General features: G+C 41.4%; 1 long non-coding RNA gene across 11 annotated transcripts in view; it reads right to left on the reverse strand.

Annotated features, from left to right (window-relative positions):
* LOC102548951 (uncharacterized) overlaps nt 1-12,901 on the reverse strand; it is a 123,290-nt gene that overhangs the window by 52,339 nt on the left and 58,050 nt on the right. For 4 of the 11 annotated variants that reach the window (XR_015642994.1, XR_015642999.1, XR_015642993.1 and 1 more), the window contains 2 exons: nt 4,132-4,231; nt 2,952-3,111 (listed from right to left, as the gene is read on the reverse strand). This is a non-coding gene — a long non-coding RNA (uncharacterized LOC102548951). Of the gene's footprint in view, nt 1-135; nt 245-2,951; nt 3,112-4,131; nt 4,232-5,267; nt 5,454-5,748; nt 6,056-12,901 lie in introns of all 11 variants that reach the window. The other 7 variants (XR_015642998.1, XR_015642997.1, XR_015643000.1 and 4 more) reach the window with 3 other exon arrangements.

Consider the following 12,901-nt stretch of genomic DNA (forward strand, 5'->3'; position numbering starts at 1 on the left):
GCCTAATGGTTATTTCCCAGCACAGTATGAAATTAGAAGCATGAGCTTCACATAAAGGATGCTTCGTTTTCTACCAGACACTTTATCTGCCTCTTTCACACGGGAAGAATGGGGAGTTACTCAGTGTAGACTCACATCGTCATGAAAGGAGGGAAATGCAAGCACCGACTTCTATGCATTTGCAGCACAGGGTAGAAAAGGCCCTTCCAGTCATTGAGAAGCCAGGCGCGCAGTATACCAAGGGCTGACAAGAAGACATTCACCATAAAAAAAGAAGTTAAAATTTCAGCCTGTAGAAATATCAGCTTAGTCTTCTTAGTTGTAAACTAGAAGCCTAAAACCATCTGATGAACTGCTTTTCTGTATGAACTTGTCAGGAAATAATTTCATCCTTGCTATTAAACATAAATGTTTGAGTAAAACAGACATCTACACTAGATTGTTCCTCCTGTAATAAAAATTTTTCACTCATGGATTATCAAAACTTGATTCTTTCAACTATTAGGTAATTGGACTCTCTCTCTCTCTCTCTCTCTCTCTCTCTCTCTCTCTCTCTCTCTCTCTCTCCCACTCCCTCTCCCTCCCCTTCTCCCTCTCCCTCTCACACACACACAAACACACACACACAGACACGCACACATATGTGCGTGTCTGTGTGTGTGTCTTTATTTTTGTTTGCAAATGTTTTGCAATAGAAAGAATCTGTGTTTAGAATGCCTGTTAAATACTTTTTAATGCCAGCCAATCTAGACAGAATAAAGAGGAAATGAAAACAAAAGTTCCCAACCTTCAAAATAAGGAGAAAACAGGGAGCATATCTGAAATGGAGCCTGAGGAGGTGTGGATGGGCTTCTGTAACTCACTCAATATTTACTCAACAGGAAAAGTCAAATAATCATTTTTCTGATATAATTGTAATTTGAAAAACCATTAAAAATCATTTGCTACTAATCTCGCTACAGAGACTTTTCTTGTCCTCCCCATGAAACAGTGTCAATAGCTTTGGAATTGGAACTCACACTGAGATTAAAAGAAAAAAAAGAAAGAAAGAAAGTCACATTTGCACACAGAACACATTAAGCCAACCCCACAGCCAGGACCACTGGAAATAATCAGATCTCCTGGGGAATATGCTCATTAATTTAGCTCCAACTCAGAACGATTGCTCAACTATCTAGCACACGTCCCTATAATCTGATAATTATGTCTTAGAGTTAAATTTTTTTGTCTTTTTTTTCTTCCAGGTATCCAGCTTCTACATTTGGAAGCTTAATTTAAAGCATGTTTTTGTCCTTTTATGAGAAGACTAAACTAATCCAGATGGTTTAACAAACTTTAGTCCTTCAACAAAAAGAACAGTTGTTACCTTCTGTGCGGCCTTCATGATGCCTAGAAAGGATGCTAAGGAAGAGCATAGATTGCATCCACAATCCTGTCTTCTTTGAGTCAGCATGCCGGACCAAGCAGACTTAAAGCCAGATGCTATTTCTTCATTACTTCTTGGGGAAATTATTTGCTCTCTTTGAGCTTTATGCCTATTCATATTGGGAGTATCCATTAAAATAGTTCTCAAAGATGCTCCCATTATAAAATACCATAAATGAAAATAGCTTATTATTTATTGAAATTGCTCGTGTACTCCTCAGGAAACAGAACATCCCCTAGATTGAACACTGTCTTCCAGTAGAGCCCAGATACAAAGAGGTCCACAGGAAAAGCACTGCTGCTTCAGTCTGCCTGCCTGCCCATCTACCCTCCTTGCTGGTGCCAAAGAAATGTTACAATTCTAAACATGTATACACCAAAGACTAGGGCACACAGGTTCCTAAAAGAAACACTACTACAGTTAAAATCACATGTCGTGCCCCACCCCTCCCAGCCCTGGGGCACCTGGAAGAAATATATCCAAATACACAGAACCACTCTAGGTGAATATGTGATGGAAAGAAGGGAAAGAAGAAGTGTGTGGTAGAAAGACGGAAGAGAAAGCAAAGTCAAGCAACGTGTACGCTGCGGAGAGAAGTAGAACAAGTGGATATGAAGAGCCAGGACAACCAACTGGGGCCGTAATGATGTCTGGGCCCATGCTGCCACCAAGGGCCATCCATGTCTTGGTCCACTAAGGACCATTCATGGCTGGGCCCACAGTCCTACCATAGCCAGGGCCTGTGCTGAAGTCTGTGGTCCAAGTTACCATCAAAAGCCATGCAACTGTCACTTGTCTGGGATGCCACCTGAGACCATGTAGATGTCTGAGGGCCATGCTACCACTGAAGAACTTGCTGATCTGAGAGGCCTGTGCTACCATATAAAACTATGGTGATGTCTTCACCTGGGCTATGCTGAGAGCCATGTCTGGATCTGTAGTCCTGCTGTAGCTGCAGTCTGTGTCAATGTCTATGGCTTAAGTTACTGCCAAAGGTTATGTGGATGTCAGTGGTCTGGGCTGCCACCTGAGACCATATGGATGTCTGAGGGCTCTGCTGTCACCAGGGCACATACTGATCTGAGTAACCTGTGCTGCCACCTGAGGCCATAACGATATCTGGGTCCATACTGCTGCAAGAGGCCATGTCTGGATCCATGGTCCTATTTACAGCTGGGGTCTTTGCTGATATCTGAGGCTCATGTTACCACCAAAGGCAACGTGGATGTCCCTAGTCTGGGCTGCTACACGAGGCAATGCTGATGCCCAAGCACTGTGCTGAGCTGTCCCTGCCCCTCCGCTGAAGCAAGAGAACTGCCCCTGCCCCTCAACTGGGCAGCAATGAGGAACTGGCTCTGGTGATGTGGACACAAGAGCGCTGGCCCTGACCCTCAAAGGCTGCAGCACTCAGGAGCATGGCCCTGCACCTCATCTGAGTAGCAAAATAAAGGTGGCCCTAGTGGAAGTGGTTTGAGTGAGTCAGGACCAAGGGCCTGAGCAGAGGAGAGCTGGCCCTGCCCCTTACCTGGCACAGTAGGAGAGCTGGTTTTGGTGATGTGGACATAGGAGAACTGGTGGTCTAACCAGTTCAGCTTCCATTCAGGCCCAGATCCAGGGCTTTGTGTTGGCTCACGCAAACATCCACCCCATCTACGAGCTGCTAGTGCACATGAAGGAGGCCAGTCCTGCAGATCCAAAGCCACAGCATCTTTAGGGCACAGAGCAACAACGGGATGTCTGAGCAGTTTCCATGGCAAGACTTTTGTTTGTTTGTTTGTTTGTTTGTTTGTTTTGGAGGGGGATGTTACAAGGGAAGAAGGCAGATATGAAGGGACAAGGAGATGACTGGGAATGGAGTGCAGGATGTGAAATTCACATAGAATTAATAAAATTTGAATGACACCCACATAGTGATAGTGGGTGATTTGAATAACTATGTCTCGCCAATAGACAGCTCATCAGACAAAATCTAAACAGAGGTAAATGATGTCATAAAGCAAGAGGATCAGCCGCTATTTATAGAACATTTCATCAAAACACAAAAGAATAAACTTTCTCTGTAGTTCATGAAACTTTCTCCAAAAATGATCACATACTTGGACATAAAATACTTCTTGACGGATTAAAAAAAATGCAATGACATCCTGAATCCTATCTGATCACCATGGGTTAAAGCTGGATATCAAGAACAGAAACTTACAAACTTGTGGAAACTGAGCAACTTGCTACTGGATGAAAAATGGGAAAAGACAGAACTAAAGAAAGAAATTTAAAACTTTTTAGGATTAAATGAAAACACAACATATCTGAATTTATGGGACACAATGAAGGTGGTTCTATAAGGAAAGTTCATAGCACTAAATGCCTCTATTTAAAAAAAAAATTGGAGAAGTTGCATACTAGTATCTGAATGGTATACAATAGTCAAAAGGAAGAAATCATACCCAAAGGAAGGGGTAGAAATAATCAAATTCATGACTGAAATCAATACAACAGAAACAAACAAAAATATATAAAGAATCAATGAAATGAATACTTTGTTCTTTGAGAAAATGCCTAAGATTGTTAAATTCTTAGTCAAATTAAATAAAAGGTGGAGAGAGAAAATCCAAATTAACAAAATCAGCAATAAAAGGGGAACATAACAACAGTCAAGGAAGAAATCCAAAAGATCATAAGGGCATGCTTTAGAAACGTGTACTCACCAAATCAGAAAACAGAAGAAATGGATAACCTTCTCGATATACACCACCTCCCAAAGTTAAATCAAGATCATGTAAGCAATTTGAACAGAACTATTAACTCCTAGTAAAAAAAGAAGCAGTCATTAAACGTCTTCCAACAACTACAACAAAAATCTAGGACCAGATGGATTTTACCAGACTTTCAAAAACTTACCACAAATATTTTTCAAATTGTTTGACAAACAGAAAAGCAGAAGGAATATTGCCTAACTCTTTGTTATACATTTATTTTCTCATATAATATATCCTGATTACAGCTTCCCCTTCCTTTACTCATCCCACTTTCTTTCCACCTCCCTTCCCATCTATATCCCTTCCTTTTCTGCCTTTCAATAGAAAACAAAGATGTTTTTCTTTTGTTTTTTAATGTGATAATTTGTTAGTGTCATGCATACTTTTTTATTGGATATTTTTTGACTTACATTTCAAAAGATATCCCCTTTCCCCCACCCAACCACCCACCACTTCCCACCTCCACACCCTGACATTCTCCTATACTGGGGGTCCAGTCTTAGCAGGTCCCAGGGCTGCTCCTCCCATTGGAGCCCAACACAACTATCCTTAACTACATGTGCAGCTGGAGCCATGAGTCTGTCCATGTGTAGTCTTTGGGTTGTGGTTTAGTCCCTGGAAGCTCTGGTTGGTTGGTATTGTTGTTCATCTGGGGTTGCAAGTCCCTTCAGCTCCTTCAATCCTTTCTCTAACTCCTCCAATGGGGACCCAGTTCTCAGTTCAATGGTTGACTGCTAGCAACCAACCTATGTATTTGTCACGCTCTGGCTGAGCCTCTCAGGAGACAGCTATATCAGGCTCCTGTCAGCATTAACTTCTTGGCTTCATCAATATTGTCAGGTTTGGTGACTGCATATAAATGGGCTGGATCCCTAGGTGGGGCAGGCTCTGGATAGTCACTCCTTCAGTCTCTGCTCCAAACTTTATCTCCATATCTTCTCCTATGAATATTTTTGTTCCCCCTTTTAAGGACTGAAGCATCTGCACTTTGGTCATCCTTGTTCTTGAGCTTTGTGAAGTCAGTGGATAGTATCTTGGGTAATTCGAGGTTTTGGGCTAATATCTACTTATCAGTGAGTACATACCACGTGTCTTCTTTTGCGATTCAGTCACCTTACTCAGGATGATATTTTCTAGTTCCATCCATTTGCCTATGAATTTCATGAGGTCATTGTTTTTGATAGCTGAGTAATATTCCACTGTGTAGATGTACCACACTTTCCATATCCATTCCTCCATTGAAGGGCATCTGGGTTCTTTCCGGCTTCTGGCTATTATAAATAAAGATGCTATGAACATAGTGGAGCATTTGTCCTTGTTATATGTTGGAGCATCTTTTAGGTATATGCCCAGGAGTGGTATAGCTGGGTCCACAAATAGTACTATGTACAAGTTTCTGAGGAACATCCAGACTGATTTCTAGAGGGGTTATACCAGTTTGCAATCCCACCAACAATGGAGGGGTGTTCCTCTTTCTCCACATCCTCACAAGCATCTGCTGTTACCTGAGCTTTTGCTCTTAGCCACTCTGAATGGTGTGTGTGTGTGTGGGGGGGTGTCCTTTACCTTACAGAAGCTTTGCAGTTTTATGAGGTCCCATTTGTCGATTCTTGATCTTAGAGAATAAGTCATTGGTGTTTTGTTCAGGAAATTTTTCCCAGTGCCCATGGGATCAAGACTCTTCCCCACTTTTTCTTCTATTATTTTGAGTGTATCTGGTTTTATGTGGCGGTCCTTGATCCACTTGGACTTAAGCTTTGTACAGTGCAATAAAAATGAATTGATTTACATTCTTCAACGTGCTGACCTCCAGTTGAACAAGCATCATTTGTTGAAAATGCTATCCTTGGCAGCAGCTCTCTGCCCCCAGACCCTGTGAGAGAGACACCCAACCGCCTGGTCAGGTGGGCACTCCTGAGGCTGCAGAGCAGAAGAGACCACCAACACTGCTCACCCCTGCCCACATCCCTGGCCCAAGAGGAAACTGTATAAGGCCTCTGGGCTCCCGTGGGGGAGGGCCCAGGAGCGGCAGGACCCATGTGCCTGAGACACCACCAGAACCTAAAGGAAACAGACCGGATAAACAGTTCTCTGCACCCAAATCCCGTGGGAGGGAGAGCTGAAACTTCAGAGAGTCAGACAAGCCTGGGAAAGCAGAAGAGACTGCTCTCTGCACACACATCTCAGACGCCAGAGGAAAAAGCCAAAGACCATGTGGAACCCTGGTGCACTGAAGCTCCCGGAAACGGCAGCACAATTCTTCCTGGTTGCTGCCGCTGCAGAGAGCCCGTGGGCAGCACCCCACGAGCAAACTTGAGCCTCGGGACCACAGGTAAGATCAAATTTTCTGCTGCAAGAAAGCTGCCTGGTGAACTCAAGACACAGGCCCACAGGAACAGCTGAAGACCTGTAGAGAGGAAAAACTACACGCCCGAAAGCAGAACACTCTGTCCCCATAACTGACTGAAAGAGAGGAAAACAGGTCTACAGCACTCCTGACACACAGGCTTATAGGACAGTCTAGCCACTGTCAGAAATAGCAGAACAAAGTAACACTAGAGATAATCTGATGGCGAGAGGCAAGCGCAGGAACCCAAGCAACAGAAACCAAGACTCCATGGCACCATCGGAGCCCAATTCTCCCATCAAAACAAACATGGAATATCCAAACACACCAGAAAAGCAAGATCTAGTTTCAAAATCATTTTTGATCATGATGCTGGAGGACTTCAAAAAAGACGTGAAGAACTCCCTTAGAGAACAAGTAGAAGCCTACAGAGAGGAATCGCAAAAATGCCTGAAAGAATCGCAAAAATCCCTGAAAGAATTCCAGGAAAACATAAATAAACAAGTAGAAGCACATAGAGAGGACACACAAAAATCCCTGAAAGAATTCCAGGAAAACATAAATAAACAGGTAGAAGCCCATAGAGAGGAGACACAAAAATCCCTGAAAGAATTCCAGGAAAACACAATCAAACAGTTGAAGGAATTAAAAATGAAAATAGAAGCAATCAAGAAAGAACACATGGAAACAACCCTGGATATAGAAAACCAAAAGAAGAGACAAGGAGCTGTAGATACAAGCTTCACCAACAGAATACAAGAGATGGAAGAGAGAATCTCAGGAGCAGAAGATTCCATAGAAATCATTGACTCAACTGTCAAAGATAATGTAAAGCAGAAAAGCTACTGGTCCAAAACATACAGGAAATCCAGGACTCAATGAGAAGATCAAACCTAAGGATGATAGGTATAGAAGAGAGTGAAGACTCCCAGCTCAAAGGACCAGTAAATATCTTCAACAAAATCATAGAAGAAAACTTCCCTAACCTAAAAAAAGAGATACCCATAGACATACAAGAAGCCTACAGAACTCCAAATAGATTGGACCAGAAAAGAAACACCTCCCGTCACATAATTGTCAAAACACCAAACGCACAAAACAAAGAAAGAATATTAAAAGCAGTAAGGGAAAAAGGTCAAGTAACATATAAAGGCAGACCTACCAGAATCACACCAGACTTCTCGCCAGAAACTATGAAGGCCAGAAGATCCTGGACCGATGTCATACAGACCCTAAGAGAACACAACTGCCAGCCCAGGTTACTGTATCCAGCAAAACTCTCAATTAACATTGATGGAGAAAACAAAATATTCCATGACAAAACCAAATTTACACAATATCTTTCTACAAATCCAGCACTACAAAGGATAATAAATGGTAAAGCCCAACATAAGGAGGCAAGCTATACCCTAGAAGAAGCAAGAAACTAATCGTCTTGGCAACAAAACAAAGAGAATGAAAGCACACAAACATAACCTCACATCCAAATATGAATATGACGGGAAGCAATAATCACTATTCCTTAATATCTCTCAACATCAATGGCCTCAACTCCCCAATAAAAAGACATAGATTAACAAACTGGATACGCAACGAGGACCCTGCATTCTGCTGCCTACAGGAAACACACCTCAGAGACAAAGACTGACACTACCTCAGAGTGAAAGGCTGGAAAACAAATTTCCAAGCAAATGGTCAGAAGAAGCAAGCTGGAGTAGCCATTCTAATATCAAATAAAATCAATTTCAAACTAAAAGTCATCAAAAAAGATAAGGAAGGACACTTCATATTCATCAAAGGAAAAATCCACCAAGATGAACTCTCAATCCTAAGTATCTATGCCCCAAATACAACGGCACCTACATACGTAAAAGAAACCTTACTAAAGCTCAAAACACACATTGCACCTCACACAATAATAGTGGGAGATTTCAACACCTCACTCTCATCAATGGACAGATCATGGAAACAGAAATTAAACAGTGATGTCGACAGACTAAGAGAAGTCATGAGCCAAATGGACTTAACGGACATTTATAGAACATTCTATCCTAAAGCAAAAGGATATACCTTCTTCTCAGCTCCTCATGGTACTTTCTCCAAAATTGACCATATAATTGGTCAAAAACGGGCCTCAACAGGTACAGAAAGATAGAAATAATCCCATGCGTGCTATCGGACCACCACGGCCTAAAACTGGTCTTCAATAACAATAAGGGAAGAATGCCCACATATACGTGGAAATTGAACGATGCTCTACTCACTGATAACCTGGTCAAGGAAGAAATAAAGAAAGAAATTAAAAACTTATTAGAATTTAATGAAAATGAAGATACAACATACCCAAACTTATGGGACACAAAGAAAGCTGTGCTAAGAGGAAAACTCATAGCGCTGAGTGACTGCAGAAAGAAACAGGAAAGAGCATATGTCAGCAGCTTGACAGCACACCTAAAAGCTCTAGAACAAAAAGAAGCAAATACACCCAGGAGGAGTAGAAGGCAGGAAATAATCAAACTCAGAGCTGAAATCAACCAAGTAGAAACAAAAAGGACCATAGAAAGAATCAACAGAACCAAGAGTTGGTTTTTGAGAAAATCAACAAGATAGATAAACCCTTAGCCAGACTAACGAGAGGACACAGAGAGTGCGTCCAAATTAACAAAATCAGAAATGAAAAGGGAGACATAACTACAGATTTAGAAGAAATTCAAAAAAATCATCAGATCTTACTATAAAAACCTATATTCAACAAAACTTGAAAATCTTCAGGAAATGGACAATTTCCTAGACAGATACCAGGTATCGAACTTAAATCAGGAACAGATAAACCAGCTAAACAACCCCATAACTCCTAAGGAAATAGAAGCAGTCATTAAAGGTCTCCCAACCAAAAAGAGCCCAGGTCCAGACGGGTTTAGTGCAGAATTCTATCAAACCTTCATAGAAGACCTCATACCAATATTATCCAAACTATTCCACAAAATTGAAACAGATGGAGCACTACCGAATTCCTTCTATGAAGCCACAATTACTCTTATACCTAAACCACACAAAGACACAACAAAGAAAGAGAACTTCAGACCAATTTCCCTTATGAATATCGACGCAAAAATACTCAATAAAATTCTGGCAAACCGAATTCAAGAGCACATCAAAACAATCATCCACCATGACCAAGTAGGCTTCATCCCAGGCATGCAGGGATGGTTTAATATATGGAAAACCATCAACGTGATCCATTATATAAACAAACTGAAAGAACAGAACCACATGATCATTTCATTAGATGCTGAGAAAGCATTTGACAAAATTCAACACCCCTTCATGATAAAAGTCCTAGAAAGAATAGGAATTCAAGGCCCATACCTAAACATAGTAAAAGCCATATACAGCAAACCAGTTGCTAACATTAAACTAAATGGAGAGAAACTTGAAGCAATCCCACTAAAATCAGGGACTAGACAAGGCTGCTCACTCTCTCCCTACTTATTCAATATAGTTCTTGAAGTTCTAGCCAGAGCAATCAGACAACAAAAGGACATCAAGGGGATACAGATCGGAAAAGAAGAGGTCAAAATATCACTATTTGCAGATGACATGATAGTATATTTATTTGATCCCAAAAGTTCCACCAGAGAACTACTAAAGCTGATAAACAACTTCAGCAAAGTGGCTGGGTATAAAATTAACTCAAATAAATCAGTTGCCTTCCTCTATACAAAAGAGAAACAAGCCGAGAAAGAAATTAGGGAAACGACACCCTTCATAATAGACCCAAATAATATAAAGTACCTCGGTGTGACTTTAACCAAGCAAGTAAACGATCTGTACAATAAGAACTTCAAGACACTGAGGAAAGAAATTGAAGAAGACCTCAGAAGATGGAAAGATCTCCCATGCTCATGGATTGGCAGGATTAATATAGTAAAAATGGCCATTTTACCAAAAGCAATCTACAGATTCAATGCAATCCCCATCAAAATACCAATCCAATTCTTCAAAGAGTTAGACAGAGCAATTTGCAAATTCATCTGGAATAACAAAAAACCCAGGATAGCTAAAGCTATCCTCAACAATAAAAGGACTTCAGGGGGAATCACTATCCCTGAACTCAAGCAGTATTACAGAGCAATAGTGATAAAAACTGCATGGTATTGGTACAGAGACAGACAGATAGACCAATGGAATAGAATTGAAGACCCAGAAATGAACCCACACACCTATGGTCACTTGATTTTTGACAAAGGAGCCAAAACCATCCAATGGAAAAAAGATAGCATTTTCAGCAAATGGTGCTGGTTCAACTGGAGGGCAACATGTAGAAGAATGCAGATCGATCCATCCTTATCACCCTGTACAAAGCTTAAGTCCAAGTGGATCAAGGACCTCCACATCAAACCAGACACACTCAAACTAATAGAAGAAAAACTAGGGAAGCATCTGGAACACATGGGCACTGGAAAAAATTTCCTGAACAAAACACCAATGGCTTATGCTCTAAGATCAAGAATCGACAAATGGGATCTCATAAAACTGCAAAGCTTCTGTAAGGCAAAGGACACTGTGGTTAGGACAAAACGGCAACCAACAGATTGGGAAAAGATCTTTACCAATCCTACAACAGATAGAGGCCTTATATCCAAAATATACAAAGAACTCAAGAAGTTAGACCGCAGGGAAACAAATAACCCTATTAAAAAATGGGGTTCAGAGCTAAACAAAGAATTCACAGCTGAGGAATGCCGAATGGCTGAGAAACACCTAAAGAAATGTTCAACATCTTTAGTCATAAGGGAAATGCAAATCAAAACAACCCTGAGATTTCACCTCACACCAGTGAGAATGGCTAAGATCAAAAACTCAGGTGACAGCAGATGCTGGCGAGAATGAGGAGAAAGAGGAACACTCCTCCATTGTTGGTGGGATTGCAGACTGGTAAAACAATTCTGGAAATCAGTCTGGAGGTTCCTCAGAAAATTGGACATTGAACTGCCTGAGGATCCAGCTATACCTCTCTTGGGCATATACCCAAAAGATGCCTCAACATATAAAAGAGACACGTGCTCCACTATGTTCATCGCAGCCTTATTTATAATAGCCAGAAAATGGAAAGAACCCAGATGCCCTTCAACAGAGGAATGGATACAGAAAATGTGGTACATCTACACAATGGAATATTACTCAGCTATCAAAAACAACGAGTTTATGAAATTCGTAGGCAAATGGTTGGAACTGGAAAATATCATCCTGAGTGAGCTAACCCAATCACAGAAAGACATACATGGTATGCACTCATTGATAAGTGGCTATTAGCCCAAATGCTTGAATTACCCTAGATCCCTAGAACAAACAAAACTCAAGACGGATGATCAAAATGTGAATGCTTCACTCCTTCTTTAAATGAGGAAAAAGAATACCCTTGGCAGGGAAGGGAGAGGCAAAGATTAAAACAGAGACTGAAGGAACACCCATTCAGAGCCTGCCCCACATGTGGCCCATACATATACAGCCACCCAATTAGACAAGATGGATGAAGCAAAGAAGTGCAGACGGACAGGAGCCGGATGTAGATCGCTCCTGAGAGACACAGCCAGAATACAGCAAATACAGAGGCGAATGCCAGCAGCAAACCACTGAACTGAGAATAGGTCCCCCGTTGAAGGAATCAGAGAAAGAGCTGGAAGAGCTTGAAGGGGCTCGAGACCCCAAAAGTACAACAATGCCAAGCAACCAGAGCTTCCAGGGACTAAGCCACTACCTAAATACTATACATGGACTGACCCTGGACTCTGACCCCATAGGTAGCAATGAATATCCTAGTAAGAGCACCAGTGGAAGGGGAAGCCCTGGGTCCTGCTAAGACTGAACCCCAGGTGAACTAGACTATGGGGGGAGGGCGGCAATGGGGGGAGGGTTGGGAGGGGAACACCCATAAGGAAGGGGAGGGGGGAGGGGGATGTTTGCCCGGAAACCGGGAAAGGGAATAACACTTGAAATTTATATAAGAAATACTGAAGTTAATAAAAAAAAATGTAAAAAAAAAAAGAAAAGAAAAAGAAAATGCTATCCTTTATCCACCGGATGATTTTAGCTCCTTTGTCAATGATCAAGTGACAATAGGTGTGTGGTTTCATTTCTGGGTCTTCAATTCTATTTCATTGATCTACCTGCCTGTCTCTATACCAATAACATAGAGTTTTAATCATGATGCTCTGTAATAGAGCTTGAGGTCAGGGATAGTGATTCTTCCAGAACTTCTTTTATTGTTGAGGATATTTTTGTTATCCTGGGCTTTTTGTAATTCTAAATGAACTTGCAAATCTTTCTTTCTAACTCTATGATGAATTGAGTTTGGATTTTGATGGGGAT

Source organism: Rattus norvegicus, chromosome 18, assembly GCF_021556685.1.
Source record: "Rattus norvegicus strain SHRSP/BbbUtx chromosome 18, alternate assembly SHRSP_T2T, whole genome shotgun sequence".
Taxonomy (NCBI): domain Eukaryota; kingdom Metazoa; phylum Chordata; class Mammalia; order Rodentia; family Muridae; genus Rattus; species Rattus norvegicus.